The sequence below is a fragment of the Dreissena polymorpha genome, chromosome 3 (genome assembly GCF_020536995.1).
Source record: "Dreissena polymorpha isolate Duluth1 chromosome 3, UMN_Dpol_1.0, whole genome shotgun sequence".
Taxonomy (NCBI): domain Eukaryota; kingdom Metazoa; phylum Mollusca; class Bivalvia; order Myida; family Dreissenidae; genus Dreissena; species Dreissena polymorpha.
This window is the reverse complement of record NC_068357.1, coordinates 137960715-137973441: the sequence shown is the minus strand read 5'-3', so window position 1 is coordinate 137973441 and position 12727 is coordinate 137960715. Positions and strand designations below refer to the sequence as shown.

At 34.5% G+C, this 12727-nt stretch overlaps 1 long non-coding RNA gene across 1 annotated transcript; it reads left to right on the top strand.

The window, feature by feature from the left end:
- Positions 1-5428: 5428 nt before the first annotated feature.
- LOC127871637 (uncharacterized) lies at positions 5429-9308 on the top strand. The gene is made up of 3 exons (XR_008045483.1): positions 5429-5665; positions 6464-6586; positions 8758-9308. It is a non-coding gene; the product is annotated as an uncharacterized LOC127871637 (long non-coding RNA).
- The last annotated feature ends 3419 nt before the right edge of the window (positions 9309-12727 follow it).

Below are 12727 nucleotides of genomic sequence, written 5' to 3'. Positions count from 1 at the left end.
TTTATTGTAATGGGGATAGTTTTTACCAAATTAAAAAGGAAAATAAATATTTTTTGTTATTTTATTAGATTATTATCAATGACATTAATCATAACAATACAATAAATAAATAAAAAACAACACTTTTACACACTTAATAACTGTCGTCTGCTACAATTCAACATTTAACGAGTAACAATTAATCACATGTCCCTCTCAACTTCGATGAATCTCCTTCATACACACTCTCAGTTTTATGGAGCAGTCTTTAAGTACACAATTTCAAATTTTACACCAAGTAAATCCAACGGTCTGTGATACCGTCTGAAATCGGTGACACCAGCATGGATTGACATTTGCAGTCAACGGCACGATGATCACAATGCAGCATCATCCCTCACGTCAAGCGCTGCCAAGACCCAACAATCCGAACCTAGGCCCGTCAATATTCCGATATTTGATATTCATTTTTCCCCACCCACTCGGCACAGAATCACGCGTCCCTCTCAACGTTGACGATTCTTCTCCAAACACACTCTCAGTTCTACGGACAAGTCTTCAATATGGTGTGCGTATTTTTTACATGACTTTCAATCAATAAGGCTTAAAACCAAAATGCACGTCAGTTAATTTGCAGCAACCCAATTAAGTAAGCTTTCGTTAACGATGCACGAGAAAAGCTTAGCAGAACAACTCACAGTGCTTAAGCCTTGATAATTGTTTGGTACTGATGATTCGGCTTTTTATCAAGGGAAATAATCAGGTCCTTTAACTAGTGAGTGAAAATACCCAGGACATAGCTAATGAACAGAACAGAACAGAACAGAACAATACTTTATTACTCCCAGGTATACATAGATACAACATGGGGAAAATATAATATACACATTACAAAATACATAGTTTGTTTCCAGATCAAGTTTGGGACATTTTGGTATAGGGGGAAGTCATATTAATATAAGCAGTTTGGATCACTTAACAGTTTTAACTGTTACATTGATTGTTTGTAAGTTTTAAATTAAGTTCGCAAAATGGGAGAGATAAAAATTTACATCGGTTTTCAAGATTAGCATTTGTGCTTAAACAATAATTTAGTAATAATAATAGTAATTAAATAATAATAATACTAATACTAATAATAATGATAAAAAAAAATAATGATATTGATAATAATACGCATAAGAATCATGCATGCACAAAATAACCATATACATCGTCATCATTTACATGAAACGATATCATAATCAAAATATTCATATTCACTATCTCATGCATTTTAAGCAGTGTCATAGTCATTGGTAATATACATCAACATAATGTTAGAAATAATTTGACAATAGATAATGTAAGTATACACACATAAATGCTATTCATTGTTCATCAGAGAAGAAACATCACACAATTATTAACGTGATAAATAACAGTGTTTTATTTACTGGTGTATGGTACGTCTACATAGATTATAATTGTAAGTGTTTATAGAGTCGATGCGGATCATTCCGTATGATAGCCTCATTAGCGGACTAGAGTAAAACACATGTAACGTCACTGCACTACTGCAGTATTTAACATACGGGTCTTTGCGACCTAGTTTGAGCCCGTGTACAATTTACTCCTATAAATATGAGGTCGATGCATATCGTTTAACGTTATTTTGCAATAGCATCGTTCCGACATGAATTCATGTCGGAAGCTTTAACGGCATCAAATTCATTTAACAGCACAGAATAATCATGCAATAAATTATTAAACATAAAATATAAACATTATTTTACTAATTGCATTAGAAAAATGTTTATACAAACTTACAAGTAATGATAGTCCAGACCTTAACACACTACCACTGTTCAAATTCCATATTGTTGCCATATAGCACTGTGTAAATTGAAAGTTGCATAATGTTACCTCATTGGTCGGTTATAAATACATTGTTTCTCTATATATAGTATTCGATTTAGACGAAAAAAATAATTTACGTGGAATGTCATATTAGTTTTCCATTAAAACTTTGATCTTGCCGTGTGTATTTATGGACGTTATTAATTATGTTATACTTAGTTTTGTATTTCATTAAGAATTAGAACGTGTAGCCCTTTTTGTTAACTGTTTTTAGCAAACGATTCGCGGCTTAATAAGACACGGAAAATAGTTAAAGCGACACTTTCATTTAAAGGTTTAATGTGAACAATATTAAATGAAACCTTTTTTGGTATTAATATATTTTATTGACATGTTAAATTCGATACTTGAAGAGGTGTTTAGTCTTTAAAAAGATGTCGCTGATATTGTTAATTTCAATAAATGTTAATATGCTTAATGTTGTATAAGAAATTGAATTGTTTCACTGAGTTGTATGCCCGCCTAAAATCCGATATCGTAAAACGCGCAACGGTTAAGAACAAGGTCTGAATAAGTTTAAGTATTCAGATCCGAATATCAGCAGCTGTGCCAGCTGGGAAGCCCCGTTTTGACTTTAACAACCGCAAGCGAAACAACATACTTTTTTAAGTCTTGCACTAAGACTCCATGATCACAAGTATAGGTCCCTGCTGTGGCGTATGACACCATAGTGTTATTTAGTATTGGTCGGCACAGTATCTGATCATAACGAGATAAATGGTTTGTGCTGAACTCAGGGGCAATAAAACCACAGATCTATCAATAAACAAGATTATTGAGATATCTTTTATTGAACACCGCGATAAAAATGCTCAAACCACGGACTCTAGATTACACGGATAAGAAACATGGCAACATTCTCAGAATCATCACCGCTATATGTGTAATCACCTAACAATTCGTCTAAAAATAATTTATATATTTGAGTTGAAGACGATGTACTGCTGTATAAGTCTGAATAAACTATATGTCTGCCTGTCTAAATCTAAGCCGCCATCGTCCCAGTGAAAAAAATCTGATTTTGAATAGTTGGACATGATGCCCTGATGTCAAAATACGAAATGACCCGCGTAACACCGACCGTGATTTTCAAGAATCTTTAATAAATTGATAATTTAAGGTAAATAACATTTCATATAGTTATACATAATTTCCTCGTTGATAATTAACAGCAAACGATGAATGTTTTGACACCCATTTTATTTCAAGTATGCATGCAAAGCCGAATAAAATCGAGAGGGTCCGCTATATACGCTGTTTCATCATAAATTTAACACCCTTTCTGTGTTATAAACAAGAGCTGAAATCGTTAATTTATTAAGATTTATTTATAATAAGCTTTATTGATATGTTTCGTGAGCAAAATACTACAATATATTCCATAAAAAATATAATAATCATGGCAAAGGAAATTCAATGGCCGGTTTTTAAACAAAAGCATAATCGCCAAGACCGTAGCATCAGTTCAGTGCGTTAGGAACGCGCGCTACTTTCTTCCGCCTTCATTCCTTAATTACTTTCGTTTTTAAACATTTTTGTTCCATCGTATACAGAATTCTATTCTCCTAAGCAAGATGTATTTTTTAAAAATGAACTCCAAATATAAACGCTACAAATTGGTATTAAGTACGAACATGTCAACCGTAAATCTAAATTTTAAAACTCCGAAAACGGTATGATATTTGCAAAAGTTAAAGTTATAACTCGCCGGGCTGTCGAAATCAGAAGAACGCTACAAATTGGTATTAAGTACGAACATGTCAACCGTAAATCTAGATTCTAAAACTCCAAAACGGTATGATATTTGCAAAAGTTAAAGTTATAACTCGCCGGGCTGTCGAAATCAGAAGAACGCTACAAATTGGTATTAAGTACGAACATGTCAACCGTAAATCTAGATTCTAAAACTCCAAAACGGTATGATATTTGCAAAAGTTAAAGTTATAACTCGCCGGGCTGTCGAAATTAGAAGAAAAACTTAATATATATTTATATATCTATATATATTTATATATCTGTTTACTACGAAACGTAAGATTTCTAATGATGTATAATTTGTCAAAATCGGCCGAGAAATGAAACTATAATTCAACAAAAGACGTGAGTGGGTACATCAAAATGTATAACCTCGGCGCTTCGCTGTACGCTAATTGTACAAGATCGATAGCAGGTATTTTTCCACTTTTTGGGATGATAGCCCATGGCTTTGGAATTGGGAATTTTATCGGCATTTTCATGAAATTGGGAAAATAAATTTATTAGCCTTTTTTCCACACGAAAAGTCCACTGATTAGGGAAATACTAAATTTGATATAACTTTTTATAATCATTCAAATTAAAAGAACAAAATCATATAATACTTTGTTAAATGTAATTGAATTAAAATTGAGATATAATACACATAAGACTTCTTTCTAAAAAAAAAAAAAAATTTTTTTTTTTGAAATTGGGATTTTTTTGCCACATTTTGGGAAAAAGTATACTTTTTGGGATTGGGAACATAGCCGAATTTTGGCTATAAAATCGGGCAAAAAAAAAACTGGATAGCCACAACACGGTAAAACGCGCGGTGGTAAAACATTAAATGTGTATTTCTTGTGTTTATTTCGCTATTAATCCATTAATAACAACGGGAATATACTAAAACGTATATTTTTGAAAGAGGAATTAATAAGCAAAACGATAACGTATAAACCAATAAAATCGGATGAATAGTTTTTGCATAAGATTGAATTTACTACAGTAAGGGTCAAATACTCGATTCATCTCCTATCAATATACACTCCGTGATACAACTGGTAGTTTTAACACATACATATAGGTTTCATTTAATTAAAGAGTACAGAAAGCTAAAAAGTGATGTGGTTTGTTGTACAACAACAATTGGTTATGTGTAATCTATTCAAAAAATAATTTCGTTCAAGATAATTCAATGTAATTCTATAAACGACAAACACACTTCGTGTGTTGTGTATGTTTATTTTTAAAAATGTACATAAGTGGTTTAAAAGCACAATTTTTACACATTTAAGAGGTAATCGCTCACATTTATGTCTAATTAATGATAATTTTATGCATTAGCAAAGATTTAACGAGAAAAACTGAAGTTTAAGTTGAACTCAATTTGCTATAGGAAAACGACGGTAGCCGTTTAGACGTAAGCGGGGTAGCTTACGTCTAATTATTTGGACTAGTGTACAATTAAAAGTTATGGATCACCTCGTGTGAATATTATCGGTTTAGACAGACGCGTGTTTTTAACAGATGTCGGTGCAAAATTAATTGGATATCACCTGCGAATTGAGGTAAGCCATTTAACAGTTGGAGAGTAAGTAATATAGCATGCTTTAAAGTTATAGGCGTTCGATAAGCTTGCATCGTGAATAATTAAAGTAAGTGAGTTCGGAGGCATTGGCGTTTTGTTGTTGTTGTTTTTCGAAGATATAAAACTCAATGCAATAGTCGAATGCCTGATAAATTTCTTCATTATAATTCTGCTGAATTTCGAAAGCTCTTTCATTTCTACTATTGATGACGGCGTCATGATTTCGTTAAAAGTTGCATGCCTTTCTATTTGGTTTCCTAAATATCGATGCCGTTCGTTATCAAAATAAGGGCATGTCATTTAATAGTGTTTTTCAGTAGCTATTTTGTGTGTGTTACATAGGTTGCAGAGGCGATCATGGAATGGGATGCCTTCATAGCGGCCAGTTTCTACAGGGAGGAGGTGGTTAGCAGTGCGGAATTTAAAGATACTTTGGGACTCATCGGGATGAATTTTAATCAGGTAAGGCTCAAACTCATGGTTACTTTTAAAACTGCTGTAGATGCGCCCTTTGTTGCTTATTTGTAGTTCAGTGTTCCATGATTGCTTAAATTGATCAATTAGTGTTTGTTTTATTTGTATGTGGATGTTGTTTTGTGTAATTTGTGTTTGGTTTTGCCAGATGTCTGGTCTTCCAATAGATGTAAGGATTTCTTTAATTTTATTTAACCATTTGAAATTTAAATTTGGTTGTGACAACATATGTTGGTAAGTTAGTAAAGATATTTTGCTTTCTTTGCCTGTAATGAGTCTATTCCAAAAGGAGATCATTTTTGTTTTAATATTAATGCTTAAAGGGTAGCGTCCTAGTTCACCATATAGAAAGTTGATTGGTGTTGACCGACGGGCTTTTGTGATTTTTCTCATGAAATCTTTGTGAACCTGTTCTAATATTTCTAAATTTTCATATCCAAATATTTCTGAGCCATAAGTAAGAATGGGTACAACAGTATGATCAAAGAGTTTAAAAGCTAAGTCGATAGGTAAATTTGCATTGTTAACACGAGTCCAAAGAAGGTGCATGGCTTTTGAGGCTTGTTCTTTTACATGTTTGCGGGCGTTTAAGAAAGACCCATTACTAGAGAATGTGACGCCAAGATAGTGATAAGTTTTTGTTATTTCAATTGGGTTATTTCCACATTTAAAATTAAAGTTCCTTGTTTGTCTAGCGCCGAAGATAATAACTTTTGTTTTTGTAATATTAATATTTAGGTACCAGTTTTTGCAATAATTATGAAACGTGTTTAGGCTGTTTTGCAGGTCAGAGGCACTACTTGAGACAATGACGGTGTCATCTGCATACAATAGGACCAGAAGCTTAAGCCACAATGTTGCAGTATCTGGGTTGATAAGTTCAACCCCAACAGATCCATTTATATGCAGGTATGAAAGAAGGTCATTTAAGAAAAGCGAGAAAAGTACTGGGGATAAATTTTCTCCTTGTCTCACTCCTATTTCTGACAAAAAGTACTTAGAGCATTCTCCATTTAGGGAAATGCATGATTTTATGTTACTGTACATATTTAAAAGGACTCTGAAAAAGTTGCCATTAATTTGCGTGCCTAGAACTTTGTGCCAGGGGCCAGCTCTCCACACTTTATCGAACGCCTGCGAAAAATCAATGAAGGCGCAGAAAAGTTTTTGTTTGCGTTTTTTAATTATCTCTATTAATGCATGAAGGGTGAAAATATGGTCTGCACAAGAGTAACCCTTACGGAAGCCAGCTTGATTTTCCTCTAATATGTTATTTAATTCAAGAAAAGTGTTTAGTCTTTGGTTCAAAATTGAGGTAAACAATTTGCCCATACAGCTGAGCAGTGTTATGGGCCTATAGTTGCTTGGTTCAGTTGGGCTCCCTTTGTTTTTAAAAATTGGAATTATAGTGCCTTCAAGCCAGGATAGTGGGATAATACCTGTTTGTAGAACAAAGTTGAACAATTTAGTGTAAAAAGGGAGCAAGATATCTTTTGTTGATTTGATGTATTCATTTAATATGTGATCGGAAGGACTAGGTGCTTTGAATTTTTCAGTTTTAGTATACATTTGCAAATTTCATCCTGGCTTATTTCCATATTTAAAAAATCATTCGTGTTGGGTATATCTTCTATATCATTGTTGAAACGGTTATCGTCTATTGAATTTTTATTTATCTCTTTGAAGTGTTCGTAAAAAGATTCAAGTGGTGGAGAGCTGGTTTCTTTTGTTTTTGGTTTGAGACCCCTAATGAACTTCCAGTATTTTTTAGGGTTTTTGTCATTCATTGCACGTAATTTAGCACTGGTGCTTAGTTTTTCTTTATTAACATAAAATTTGAAAGTCCTTTTATAATGATTGCTGGCATGTTTCAAACTTAATTTATTATCACTATTTTTATTAATATTGTATTTGGCTTTTGCTTCGTGATATTGATTTCTTGATTGGTGACATTTGGGCCCAAACCATGGTTTATTGTTGGGATAATTGTTTCTATAATTTGGGTTTTGGTTTATGAATGTTTTTGAGGAGGCATTTTCAAAGATGTTTTGCAATTCGTGTGTGATATAGTCCAATGTTTGTTGTGATTGGGGGTATGTATTTAGGCTCAGATATAACTCCTCTAATTGGGGTTTGTTAATGTTAATTATAAATTGGTCTTTTTGGTCTTGTTTCCAGGTAGGGCAGCTAGAATTGTTAGTATTAACTGGTTTTTAACTTTGGGGTTGTACGGTCGAGATGTCCCATGATAGCACATTGTGACCATCTGAGAATAAAGGGTCAGTTTCTATAATTTCGAAGTCTGTTATAAAATTGAAGCTCTCTGCAGTTGCCAACACAAAATCAATGACTGATTTGTCCCTGAAAGTAAACGCGCCAATTGTTTCAACCTCATATAATCTGCCATTTATGATAAACATATTATTGTTTTTACACATATCAAGCAGTAAGAAACCATGAGTGTTTGTACGTTTGTCCAAAGAGTTTATATTTAGGGGGACAGAAAGGTTTTCAAGTAAAGTATGTTTGTACAGGTCATTTTCGAGGTCAACATCTATTCCGAAAAGTTTATTAGTGTGGGGATCAGGAAGAATGAAATCTTTAAGTGTCCCTACTCTGCTGTTCGCATCTCCAGCTAGGAATACATATTTATTATTATTACAATATGAGGACAGTTCGTCTTCAAGTATATTCAATTCATCGGGAGAGTAAAAACGCGAATTTTCAGGGGGTATATAAATCGATCCTAGTATTTGGTCTTGGTCAAATCTAGTAATTGTATTATCAATTTTTAGCCATAGAACATAATCTGTGGAATTTGGTAAGACATTTACATGTGGAGAAATGCTTTCTCTTACATAAACGCCAATGCCTCCGGATTTTCTTTTATATTCTTTAGAACGGTGCTTATGAAAGAAAAGAAAATTTTGAATGTCCAGAATGTCGGTTTCATCAGCATGCGTTTCAGAGACACAAAATAAATCATAATTGTTAATAACGTTTTGAAATTCAGGTATAAACAGTCTTTTTCCCAGGCCACTAACGTTTAAACAACCTAATTTAATGTTACTGTTTTTCAGGTTAGAGGCACAATGTCTTCCCCCGGGGTCCTAGTGAGCTCCGCCCCGGTTTGGTGTGTTCCTGGATCCAGATGCGTCCCATGGGCGCTGTATCGGTGGTTGAGGCTGCGATGAGCCAAGCTGTTGAGCCGTTTCCGACTGGCGGTTTGGGGAATCCCTGCGAGGTGCGTGTTGGGCCGTTTCCGACTGGCGGTTTGGGGGATCCCTGCGGGGTGCGTGTTGGGCCGTTTCCGACTGGCAGTTTGGGTGGTCCCTGCCAGGTGCGTGTGGGCGAGGATTCTTCCTCCGGGAAGGCGATGGCGATTGTTGCTTTCGCGGAGTCCTGCGCTCAAGCACAGGGGAAGCATCGCGTTGGCTACGCTCCTGCAAAACAGTCTTGTTCGAGTCGTTGGACTGGGCACGAGGAGCCTGTGACATGGCTGGCTGCGTGTGGGATCTGTTTACATTTCTAGCTAGAGCATACTGTGTGTTTGTGAAAAAATTGTTGTGCTTTGTAACACGGCTGCCTTGCATGATTGTATCCCAGTTTGGAAAGGCATCAGCGACAACGCGACCATCTTGAATGATTTTGGCTGGCTATATGATGCTGGCCTTGCTTTTTGGATATTCTTGGCGTAGGCGCTTGAACTGTGGCCATAATTGACCAGTCGCCAAATTATAGATCGCTCCGCCCACATAGTCACGTGGTCTAGTGATAAGAAAACTCCGACAACCAGATCGCAATAATAGCGGATTACGTGAGGGAAATTCTATATTTGTAATGATGTATTATGCTCTTTTCTATAAAATAAATTATTAAAGCCGCACACTAACCTAAACTGCTTTGTAAAATGTTAATACAATCATAAAAACTTTAGAGAGAAATGGCGTAATCAAAATAAATGAGTTAACGGCAGACTGACTATCAGAAACGTTTCTTATACATATTATATAGGGAGGTGATGAAAAATCCGTTGTACAAATGAGCATTTATTTCATATTGATTTTGAACTTGTATTCAACCGTCTGACAGTGAACCCGGTGGCTATTCATATATAATTTTGAAAATATTTTTATTAAATGCAAATGACATATCCATATCATGATGGTTTTTTTGTTTATTAAAAATGTTTAGATCTTTGTTTTATTGAGTTATTTTTAAAAAGACACCGATTTTTTTTATTTGGATATAAATTAAATTTTCATTGTAACCTTAATTTAATACAGGCCTAATTTCGTGGTTTCATTAACAGATAGTCTAATATGCATTCTATTTCATTTATGTTTAATGCGAACCTGTTACATTTCACTATCAAAAAATGAAATGTTGGTATTACGGTGCTGTTCACGAACATTCGAATTGAATACATTTAGCATATTATGCATTTGCTTATTTATAACAAGATGGCCCTTATATGTTAATTGCAATTTTCACATTTCTCCCCGTATCAATATATGTTGTATTAGAAATGTTGTTGTTGTATTATAAGCCGTACATTTTACACTTGAAGTCGCTTTAAGCTGGCTAAGCCGCGTTGAAATCACCTTTTTGTTGTTTTTACTTTAGTTAAAACAATATTTAAGTTAACAATTTATAATGATTTCCCTTGTTTATGATCCACAGAAAATAAATATATAATTGGAAATAATTTAAGTAATTAAATAGTTTTCTTTTCTTGTGTAAAGTACCTAACAATGCCTTAATGTTCCTTCATTCTGAGATCCACGCAACATACTGTTATTTATTAATCGTCGACAATTACGCTGAGATTAATAAGCACGTGTGGCAATTATTATGTTGCCCAAACTGCTTAATAATATTGTGCATCAAACGGTATAACACGTTTTATAGAACACACACCTGGTGTGGTTAAACTATTTATTGTGTTTGTTTTCTCATTACTCGTTCATATGTTCAAGAAATAAAGATAAAATAATAACCTTTTATAAAGTATGTATAGCACCTACAATTTTGAATAATGATCGAACAGTAATGATCATGCATTTGATATAAAATCTGTGTAAACTCTTAAAAATCACGTCCATTCCATATGTACAACACGCTTTGTTTGTCGGACAAAATGGCGGCCATATAAGCGTTGCTGAGGGGTGTGTGAAAAATCGATATCTGATTGGCTGATCGACAAAATGTGGGCGGAGTTGGCGACTGGTCAATTGCTTGCGAGCATCAACAATCTCGCGTGGATAATCTCTATTTATGTGAAAGTGTTCCGCGAAACTTGTTAGCATTCGAGAGGATGTGCTCAGTATCACGGAAATCCAGACAGTATATAATGATGGGTCTTGTGGAGCCGTGCCGGAATTTCCCCAGTCTGTGTATTCGGGGGATAGGAGGACAGGGGTCGATCTCAAGCTTCTCTCTCAAGAAAGTTGATATTTTATGGAGACAATTTTCATCCCTGTCCTCTGGGATACCACTTATTAGAAGGTTATTTCGGCGACACCTAGCTTCGAGATCTATTGACTTTTACTCTAGTAGCTTAATTTGCCGATCATGGTTAGACATTGTTGTTTCCATAGTGTTTACTTTATTTTGCAAGTTCAGACAACTGTCAACTTTATGAGATATGCCTTTAATTTCCTGGAACAGCATAGACAGCTTAGCATCAAGTGAGAGACTCTCGTAGTCCGACAATGTTTGAGACCGTTCGTACTCACTGTAACTGCTGCCCGTGTTTACCCGAGGCCGCTTTTTCTCTCTTGTAGCCGTTGACCAAGGTCCGCCATTTTGACTGAAAGTCTCATTTTCCAACACATTAAAATCGTTTCTGGTGAGAAATTGTGATCGAGCGTCCGAGTTTTGATATTCCATGTTTGTGAAATGCATGAACTAACACTTGTACACATTAACATACCATTATTAACTGTTTATAACACTGTTTTCGTTGTTTTTGCTATTTTTTTTACTCTGTTAGAAAAAAACCGCGGTTATCCGCGCACTCGACCGGAAGCAGCTAATAATAAAACATTAAATAAAAGTCCACGGTTACTGTCGAATTGCAAACATACTTTACAAACTTATGTTTTCTCTATACATATAACCTTTATTAGCAAGTTTTTGTTAAAGTGCTCAACGCACCCATTTAATTCAGTTGTTACTCTGTTTGCAATCGGGAACCCTTTTTGGATTTTTTAATTCTTTAAGTTTAGATTCCATTCTATCCATTTTGCATCCCAATGTTCAATACAAATATGTATTGCATTTTCGATAATAATGTTAGGATGATTTAATTATTTGTTAGGCGTTCTAGCTGTTTCATTTTTTCATGTGTGCAATGCATCACTATATTTTTTACGCTTACTTTCGCGCTACGCGTTATACATTTTTTGTTTGTTTTTATCTTGTGCATCGAATTAATTGCATCAGAGTTAATCCTTAATCCATAAATTTTTGTTTATGATCAGCCACCTGTGCTTTACGACGCAATGTTGTTATTTAGTAATAAACATCTCGCCACCTGTCAATCAAACTGTATATAGATATCGATGGACCAATAAGTAATAAAGCTGGGCACCGGTTGTAATCGGTATGTTCGCTTTTTTCCTCGAAAAACTGGATGTTGAGTTTCACATTACTTTTCAACAAATTTCGTTCATTTTCTTGGACGTAAACATTAATGAACAGTGTTCAACGCTTTTATTAAATTCACGTAAATCATACAGTTGGTATAAAGAATAATTAGTTGAATGAGTTAAATTGATGTCATTTCCGGAGCCAAAACCGGATTGGATAAGTGCACGTTTTAGATTAAATGTGTATAATTTCTCTTAAAGAACATTCAGTTATTTCAGAAAGTGACTCAATTTCTTTTTAAGTACTACTTTCCATTTAAAAGATTGATCAATGTCCTAGGTTTAATCTTAAACATGTTTAATATAACGTTTTTGTGAAAAAGTGTGGGGAATTGTGTTACATAAATAAGAAAATAATGTTGTGTTTAGACTTCCTAAAAGTAGAAGTGTTTACTAC